Consider the following 10352-nt stretch of genomic DNA (forward strand, 5'->3'; position numbering starts at 1 on the left):
GAGGTTGGGTTGAGTTTGTTAAATTCTACCAGGATCCCCGAGAAGTACTGGGACTTGACTTGGCGCTGCTTCCATGGTAAGCTGTATGTGAGGGACAATTTGAAGTACAGGAGCTCCGAGGACAGGAATTGCCCCCGTGAGGCTTGTGCTAACGTGCTGGAAAGCATGGAGCACTTCCTGCTTCATTGTCCCTTTAATACAGAGGTGTACAACAGGGTGGGGGCTTCCATTGGTTGGCCGCGGCTGGCTACTCTGTCCTACGCCGGGTGGGCCTATGGAGCGTTCGGAGACCTTGGGAGAAGGGACCGAGACACTTTATTCATAGTCAGCGCAGTGGTCAGGTATTTCACGTGGAACGCACGAGTTTTAGTCTCGACGCAGAGTAAAATCCTCCATGTAGATGAAGTCTGTAGGAACATCCTAGGTGACCTGGTGAAGGTACGTTCTCTGGAGCATGAAAGACTGGGTGCCCGGAGGGCGGCCCGTCTCTGGAGGGGCTTTTCCTTCAGGGTGTCTTAGTCCGGTAGTACTCCTATATCCTGGTGGTGGGCTGATGTCTTTTCACCCTAGATTTTTGTTTTGTATTTCTGTCTCCTGAATAGAAGGTTTGCCGGCATCGAACTTGAGCCTTGGATGGTGAGTGTGTAGGTTGTGTTCTGTATATATTGTATATAATGTATAATAGGGGGTTTTAGTTAGGTTGGGTGGGGGATTTGGGGGGGTTTTCATCGGCGGTGATAAGAGGACTGATCTGGCCTGGTCCAGGCCCCGCCTGGGGAAAAACTTTGGGGCCTGATCCTAGCTCGGAGTAATCCTGAACTTTGTGGCCAGAGCTAGATCAGGGGTGGCGGGATAGTTAGTGTAGGTCTGTGTTTTATGTATATATATTAAAAATTACAAAAAAAATATAAAAAAAAAAAAAAAAAAAATTGTTCATGTCACTATTGTATATCTTGTTATTTTTGTTTTTCTGTGGTGTGAATGAGGTGCGGTAAGGGGGTGACTAAGGTCAGGCAGTGGGACCAGTAGGTTAGTGTTAGTTCCTGGTTGTATATACGTTATATTAGGTTTAGTGTTTTATTGTATATAATCTTGTATATAGGACGGTGTTTTATGTGTATATAGGACGGTGTGAGTGTTGTGTGGGATTGTATATAGTAGTATGAATGAAGCTGGGCCGGGGGTTTTATAGGTTTTATAATATTTATTTCTTGTATATGTATATATTCCTGGGGGGATTTATTTTGTTTCTATTTTCTGTGATTTGTCGTCTTGTTTTGTTCTTATGTTCGGTGTCCTGTAATGTATTATTGTTCTGTCATGTACTGTACTTATTCTATCAATAAAAAAAAGACCTGCAGTGTATATATACAGGACAGGAGGAGTGGTACTGTGCATTGTATATATACAGGACATGAGAAGTGGTACTGTGCATTGTATATATACAGGACAGGAGAAGTGGTACTGTGCAGTGTATATATACATGACAGGAGGAGTGGTACTGTGCAGTGTATATATACAGGACAGGAGGAGTGGTGCTGTGCAGTGTATATATACAGGACAGGAGGAGTGGTACTGTGCAGTGTATATATACAGGACAGGAGGAGTGGTACTGTGCAGTGTATATGTACAGGACAGGAGGAGTGGTGCTGTGCAGTGTATATATACAGGACAGGAGGAGTGGTACTGTGCAGTGTATATATACAGGACAGGAGGAGTGGTGCTGTGCAGTGTATATATACAGGACAGGAGGAGTGGTGCTGTGCAGTGTATATATACAGGACAGGAGGAGTGGTGCTGTGCAGTGTATATATACAGGACAGGAGGAGTGGTACTGTGCAGTGTATATATACAGGACAGGAGGAGTGGTACTGTGCAGTGTATATATACAGGACAGGAGGAGTGGTACTGTGCAGTGTATATGTACAGGACAGGAGGAGTGGTACTGTGCAGTGTATATATACAGGACAGGAGAAGTAGTACTGTGCAGTGTATATATACAGGACAGGAGGAGTGGTGCTGTGCAGTGTATATATACAGGACAGGAGGAGTGGTACTGTGCAGTGTATATATACAGGACAGGAGGAGTGGTGCTGTGCAGTGTATATATACAGGACAGGAGGAGTGGTGCTGTGCAGTGTATATATACAGGACAGGAGGAGTGGTGCTGTGCAGTGTATATATACAGGACAGGAGGAGTGGTACTGTGCAGTGTATATACAGGACAGGAGGAGTGGTGCTGTGCAGTGTATATATACAGGACAGGAGGAGTGGTACTGTGCACTGTATATATACAGGACAGGAGGAGTGGTACTGTGCAGTGTATATGTACAGGACAGGAGGAGTGGTACTGTGCAGTGTATATATACAGGACAGGAGAAGTGGTACTGTGCAGTGTATATATACAGGACAGGAGAAATGGTGCTGTGCAGTGTATATATACAGGACAGGAGGAATGGTACTGTGCAGTGTATATATACAGGACAGGAGGAGCGGTACTGTGCAGTGTATATGTACAGGACAGGAGGAGTGGTACTGTGCAGTGTATATACACAGGACAGGAGGAGTGGTGCTGTGCAGTGTATATATACAGGACAGGAGGAGTGGTGCTGTGCAGTGTATATATACAGGACAGGAGGAGTGGTACTGTGCATTGTATATATACAGGACATGAGAAGTGGTGCTGTGCAGTGTATATATACAGGACAGGAGGAGTGGTGCTGTGCAGTGTATATATACAGGACAGGAGGAGTGGTACTGTGCATTGTATATATACAGGACATGAGAAGTGGTACTGTGCATTGTATATATACAGGACAGGAGAAGTGGTACTGTGAAGTGTATATATACATGACAGGAGGAGTGGTACTGTGCAGTGTATATATACAGGACAGGAGGAGTGGTGCTGTGCAGTGTATATATACAGGACAGGAGGAGTGGTACTGTGCAGTGTATATATACAGGACAGGAGGAGTGGTACTGTGCAGTGTATATGTACAGGACAGGAGGAGTGGTGCTGTGCAGTGTATATATACAGGACAGGAGGAGTGGTACTGTGCAGTGTATATATACAGGACAGGAGGAGTGGTGCTGTGCAGTGTATATATACAGGACAGGAGGAGTGGTGCTGTGCAGTGTATATATACAGGACAGGAGGAGTGGTGCTGTGCAGTGTATATATACAGGACAGGAGGAGTGGTACTGTGCAGTGTATATATACAGGACAGGAGGAGTGGTACTGTGCAGTGTATATATACAGGACAGGAGGAGTGGTACTGTGCAGTGTATATGTACAGGACAGGAGGAGTGGTGCTGTGCAGTGTATATATACAGGACAGGAGGAGTGGTACTGTGCAGTGTATATATACAGGACAGGAGGAGTGGTGCTGTGCAGTGTATATATACAGGACAGGAGGAGTGGTGCTGTGCAGTGTATATATACAGGACAGGAGAAGTAGTACTGTGCAGTGTATATATACAGGACAGGAGGAGTGGTGCTGTGCAGTGTATATATACAGGACAGGAGGAGTGGTACTGTGCAGTGTATATATACAGGACAGGAGGAGTGGTACTGTGCAGTGTATATATACAGGACAGGAGGAGTGGTACTGTGCAGTCTATATATACAGGACAGGAGGAGTGGTACTGTGCATTGTATATATACAGGACAGGATGAGTGGTACTGTGCATTGTATATATACATTTGTACCCTGCAGATGCCAGCCTCTATGACGACAATTCAGTTCCATAACAGAACATGAATCCGAAACATAACCACATGGGCTAATAAAGAAGAGTCCTCCATTTTTTTGACAATTAATCAGATTGTTGAGATATATATATTATTATATTATGCGTGTATGTATGTACACACACACGCAAACATAATAAGAGCAGATGCTGAGAATGACACCATGTATACAGGGCAGAGGAAGTATACAAATCATACACAGCTCCACAATATATTCTACAATCAATTATATACCCAGCTCCACACTATATACTGTGCAAAAGAATATAGAGTCGAGCTGTTTATATACTATATATATTATATAGTGTAGGGATGTGCCAGTGTATATAGTGTGGATTCCAAACTATATACTACACTACGTACACAGCACCATACTATATAAACATCTCTACACTATACAGTACAGACCAAAAGTTTGGACACACCTCATTTAAAGATTTTTCTGTATTTTCATGACTATGAAAATTGTACATTCGCACTGAAGGCATCAAAACTATGAACTAACACATGTGGAATTATATACTTAACAAAAAAGTGTGAAACAACTGAAAATATGTTTTATATTCTAGGTTCTTCAAAGTAGCCATCTTTTGCTTTGATGTCTGCTTTGCACACTCTTGGCATTCTCTTGATGAGCTTCAAGAGGAAGTCACCGGAAATGGTCTTCCAACAATCTTGAAGGAGTTCCCAGAGATGCTTAGCACTTGTTGGCCCTTTTGCCTTCACTCTGCGGTCCAGCTCACCCCAAACCATCTCGATTGGGTTCAGGTCTGGTGACTGTGGAGGCCAGGTCATCTGGCGTAGCCCCCCATCACTCTCTTTCTTGGTCAAATAGCCCTTACACAGCCTGGAGGTGTGTTGGGGTCATTGCCCTGTTGAAAAATAAATGATGGTCCAACTAAACGCAAACCGGATGGAATAGCATGCCGCTGCAAGATGCTGTGGTAGCCATGCTGGTTCAGTATGCCTTCAATTTTGAATAAATCCCCAACAGTGTCACCAGCAAAGCACCCCCACACCATCACACCTCCTCCTCCATGCTTCACGATGGGAACCAGGCATGTAGAGTCCATCCGTTCACCTTTTCTGCGTCGCACAAAGACACGGTGGTTGGAACCAAAGATCTCAAATTTGGACTCATCAGACCAAAGCACATATTTCCACTGGTCTAATGTCCATTCCTTGTGTTCTTTAGCCCAAACAAGTCTCTTCTGCTTGTTGCCTGTCCTTAGCAGTGGTTTCCTAGCAGCTATTTTACCATGAAGGCCTGCTGCACAAAGTCTCCTCTTAACAGTTGTTGAAGAGATGTGTCTGCTGCTAGAACTCTGTGTGGCATTGAACTGGTCTCTAATCTTAGCTGCTGTTAACCTGCGATTTCTGAGGCTGGTGACTCGGATAAACTTATCCTCAGAAGCAGAGGTGACTCTTGGTCTTCCTTTCCTGGGGTGGTCCTCATATGAACCAGTTTCTTTGTGGCGCTTGATGTTTTTTGCAACTGCACTTGGGGACACTTTCAAAGTTTTCCCAATTTTTCGGACTGACTGACCTTCATTTCTTAAAGTAATGATGGCCACTCGTTTTTCTTTACTTAGCTGCTTTTTTCTTGCCATAATACAAATTCTAACAGTCTATTCAGTAGGACTATCAGCTGTGTATCTGACTTGCCCCCTGGGCCGTGGGGCACTCGGATCCGGGCAATAGGGGGAACGATGGGAGTAGTAGTGGCAACCCGGTTCCGTGGCTCAGGGTGGTCAGGCCAGCGGTAGTCCGTTATGTGTTGTTGATTATGTCCGACTACGCCACCCGTGGATTTGCGGTCATTAGGAACCGCCGCTGCAAGGCAGACCGCTGGGGCTGATGATGTGTGCAGCTGGGATGGTGTGACTCCCCACGGGAAGAGTGCGGCCCACGGCAGTGTAGTGGATGGTGGGAGTGATGGTGGTGAGAGTCCCAGTACTGGTAGTGCTGGAGGCGCGAAGAAGCACACAGACAATTGGTTGCAGTCCAGGGTCTTTACTGAAACAGGTAAACTGACTCATAAACAGTCCCAGCTAGGAGGGGACCTGGATGTCTGAGAGCAACGGGGAAATTGGCCCTGGTCAGGGTGAGGGTGTAGGCCTACCGTGCTTTCTGCGCTCCTTCTGGCTATCTCCTCGTTATAGGGTAACAGCCCACGTTTCCGAGCTTTCCGTGTATTCTCACCTGTTTGGCCTGCGACGTGGGTTCCTTTCTGCTCCCAGCCTTGTACGGCTTTACTGGTCCCTTCGGTTGTGGCAGGGCCTCCAGGCTTCTTAGGCCAAGGAATATACAGTCCCTTGCGGACTGGTTATCTGCTGGAGGATGTAGAATCCTCCCAGCCTCAGACACCAAAGTCTGGTAAAGTAAGTCTTTTATCTGCCAAGACAGGCTCTCTTCGCCTCTTGTCTCTGGCTTGTGGCTCTCCTCCTGCCACACTTCCTCTTAGGTGCAATACAACTTTCTGTCCCTGCTGTGCTCTGGGACAAGTCTCAGTGCTGAGACAGGCCATCCAGTTCTCTCTAACCCTGCCCCCAGTAACAGCTTTTATAGGGGCAGCCTGCTCCCCCTACTGGCCTGAGACAGGAGGTACTGCATGCTAATGTTCCCCTGACTAAAGAACCTCCCCCTTGCTCTCAGACACAGCTTTAATTACACTTGTGGCATCCAGGCCAGGGTGACAGATATCCACCAGACTTCTGCACAACACAACTGATGGTCCCAATCCCATTTATAAGGCAAGAAATCCCACTTATTAAACCTGACAGGGCACACCTGTGAAGTGAAAACCATTTCCGGTGACTACCTCTTGAAGCTCATCAAGAGAATGACAAGAGTGTGCAAAGCAGTCATCAAAGCAAAAGGTGGCTACTTTGAAGGACCTAGAATATAAGACATATTTTCAGTTGTTTCACACTTTTTTGTTAAGTATATAATTCCACATGTGTTAATTCATAGTTTTGATGTCTTCAGTGTGAATGTACAATTTTCATAGTCATGAAAATACAGAAAGATCTTTAAATGAGAAGGTGTGTCCAAACTTTTGGTCTGTACTGTATATACACAACTTTACATTATAATTAAGACCACATTATACTATATTATGAAACACACATCACAGGAGACACATATACATCACATAGGACACACAGCAACTGCTGAATATGTATCACAGATCCATAAACACATCAGTCAGCCCCGGAAGTTAGTAGTCAGCCCCCAGCCCCATAAGTAAGCCTCCAGCCCCATAAGTAATCCCCCAGCCCCAGAGGTCAGCCCCCAGACCCATAAGTAATCCCCCAGCCCCAGAGGTCAGCCCCTAGCCCCATATGTAAGCCCCCAGCCCCAGAGGTCATACCCACCCCCCACCCCTGGGTACCAGAAACATGTTTTTTACTGGCTAAACAACAGCATACATCATCATGCCACTGTACTCACCCAGGTAGGAGCAGAGCTGCAGAGATCCGCTTCCTGATTCGGTACGGCACTGGGCTGCGCTGCACCAACAGCTGCAGCCGGTGTTGTAAAGGCGGGAGAGAGGATCGCGCTCTCCTCCCACAGAGAACGCTGATGTGTTCTTATATGTGACGCATGCAGCGGTTCAAATACTGAACCCTGCGTGCAGGCGCAGAGCGCCCCAATCCCGGCTGTGCCTCCAGATTTAAGGGGCCAGCGGCCAGAAAAGCGGGTCGGTGGCCGGATCAGCAGGCCGGTGGCCGGATCAGCGGGCCCCGTGGCCTACTACAATGCACACATCTGTGGACCACTGGGAAAATGCCTGGTGCGCCAGATTAGCAATTCTGGCCTGCTGTAAACTATTAATATGGGCATATAGGTTATGGACTGCAGAGGAGAGTGATGCCTGTATGCCTCATATCTGATGCCTTGTTGTTGATAAATCATCTTTTATCACTTTATGTAAATGACCTCTTCCTGGCTCTGGGGACGACGCTGCCTGGAAGATAACTCTGCCTCCTTATCTCACATGAAGGGGAGTTCCCAGTGTGATGTGTGATGGCCGCTCTCTGCTCTCCTGATCTCACTGCAGAGCTGTGTGCGCTTAGAACTGACACGTCTGCAGCTTCCTCTCAGCTTCCATCTCACAGGCAGACAGGGCTGCAATATAGGACAACAAATGTCACTACTTACACCAGACATGATGGGGAAATTCAAAGAACCATGATTAAACTACAGCAAAACATTTCATATCGATGTAATCATCCAGAATTATGATAGAAATAAATACCTTAAATGAAAACGGCAAAAACAATAATAACAATTATAAGAATCAATCACAGTATAAATGGAGATGCCCCTAAGTGAGGGACAAACCACTTAGTAAGGAGCAAGCATTGTTCAAAACGCTGGTTTCACTGTTATCTTGACGTGTAATCAGGCTGCCAATCATTCCATAAATCAGTAAAACACTCATTCATCGGGGGAAATTATATTTTGTGCAAAACAAAAGATCATCATTCTCAGCTTGGCATCGTCCTGGATAAACAGGTCTCACACTGCCGAGAACTATGATCGATCACTCAGTTTTCATCGTTTGCTTTGGTCTGCCTGCGTAAACTGCCACTGAAACAACCATTGATACTTAGTTTATTGATCAGCGGTCATATAGTGCCACTGGCCAGTTCATGTAAACGGACCTTTAGATTGCAGAAAAGCTACAATTGGCCCTGTGTGGGGCTTCTGTGTGTCAGACCCCAATCACTCTTACATTGATGACCTATTCTAAGGGCTTGAGCAGACAACCGTATTATCAGTCCTAGTGTGATCCAACAAAACATAGGATCGCACTTAGATCATTATTATTGTATAGGGCAGTGCAAATGTCAGATTTTTTTCTCAGACAGAGCTGGTCCGAGGAAAACAATTGCAGCATGTACTAGTTTGATCCAAAATTCGGAGCGCACTTGGCAATGCAAGTCTATGAGTCGAAGGAAAATATTGGATTGCACTCAGATTACATTTGAGTGCAGTCCGATTTTCATGGACTGACATAATGGAGAAGATGGAGAAATTTTGTTCTCCATCTTCTCATCCAACAGAATCGGAACACACTATGATCATGCTCTGATAAAACTCTAATTAGAGTTTTATCAGAGTGTGATTTGTCTAATCGACCCAATTCCCTTGGATGAGACATATATGCTTGTTTGACCCTAGCCTTAGGAAAGGTTATCTGTTTTACTACAGTGTAATACATTTAGGGATATAATGGTTATGTTATATAAATTGTTTCATTATTATTATTATTATTATTTCATAAGTCATCTGTTGATGGAGGAAATAATCATCCTTTGTTCGCATCACTTGTCTGTGCCTTTACTACTCTATACTTTCTATACTGTACCCACAGTTCAGATTGCCATTGCATTATGATAGACACATTCATAAATTCCAATACATCACATAATATAAACAAATTTGGTTCTTCTCACAACTATACCTAAGTGTGCAATACATGTCTGCATTTCTGCTCATTTTGCAATGATTTTGCAATATTCCCCATCCTGGCCGCTTTCTTTAATATTGTCCCCCATCTTGACCACCATCCTGTAATAATGTCCCTCTGTGGCGCCCTGCTGTGCACTGGTGCCACAGAACCCAGAAGGGTGCATGGATGGACTTCTCCACAAGAGGCCCTCACACATTCACACACCTCCACCCTACCACCTCAGACCACCAGAGGGAGTCCTTCAGGGATATATAAAGGGAGGGTGGAGCCAGGCAGCTCAGTCTAGTTAGTGAGTCTCTCAGACACAGAGAGGGACAGAGCTCAGAGTTGAGCAGAGAGCGTGCTGACGCTCAGAGAGCAGCGAAGAGGCAGCAAGCTGGCTGCTGTGCTTAGCGAGCCAAGGCCTACAGCACGTGTGAAGGCCTAGTGAGGGCCCTGAGTGTGGCCGAAGGATAGAGGAGAAGAAAGAAGTAGCCAAGGGGGCAGAGGAGCTTACCAGGCTCACCCCGAGATATATACCGGACACCGGGTCCGCGCCTACAGGGACCCTCAATACCCAGTAGGAACCACCGGAACCCCTGGAGGACTACAGGTCCCAGGTTCACCAAATACTGATTGCAGTACCAGGGCTAGTAGTCACGGAGGCCCCAGCATCCAGGGAGAGTGATCTGCAAGAGTAGGCCCTACCACCAGGTCAGCAGGTGCAAAAGAGAGACAGCAACCAAGCTAGGCCTAGCTCCAGGCAGGTCAGAAGCTTAGCGAGTAAAGCCACGGATCAGGAGGCCCTATACCCGCTCACTAGGGAGAGTCCAAAAGTGCGCCCTTGTCCGGAGTACCCTGGACCGTGCCTGCAACATCACCAGTAAAGGTACAGAAGCTTACCCCCGTGTGAGTGTCCTTCTTTCCTCCGGGACCATCCTGCCGTCTCTCCCTGCACCACCATCCATTACACCTCACGCTGCCCTGGAGCTAGCTCTACCTGTGGAGAGCCACACCATCCCTGCTGCCGTAACACCAGCTCCAGAGGACGGCTCCAGAACTTTCCAAATCCCCTATACATATTCCTCCTTTTACTGACCACCCTGGGTCACGGACCGGGCCAGCCACCGTGATATCCCC

Source organism: Phyllobates terribilis, unplaced genomic scaffold (assembly GCF_046119375.1).
Source record: "Phyllobates terribilis strain yellow unplaced genomic scaffold, ASM4611937v1 Scaffold_1036__1_contigs__length_458957, whole genome shotgun sequence".
Taxonomy (NCBI): domain Eukaryota; kingdom Metazoa; phylum Chordata; class Amphibia; order Anura; family Dendrobatidae; genus Phyllobates; species Phyllobates terribilis.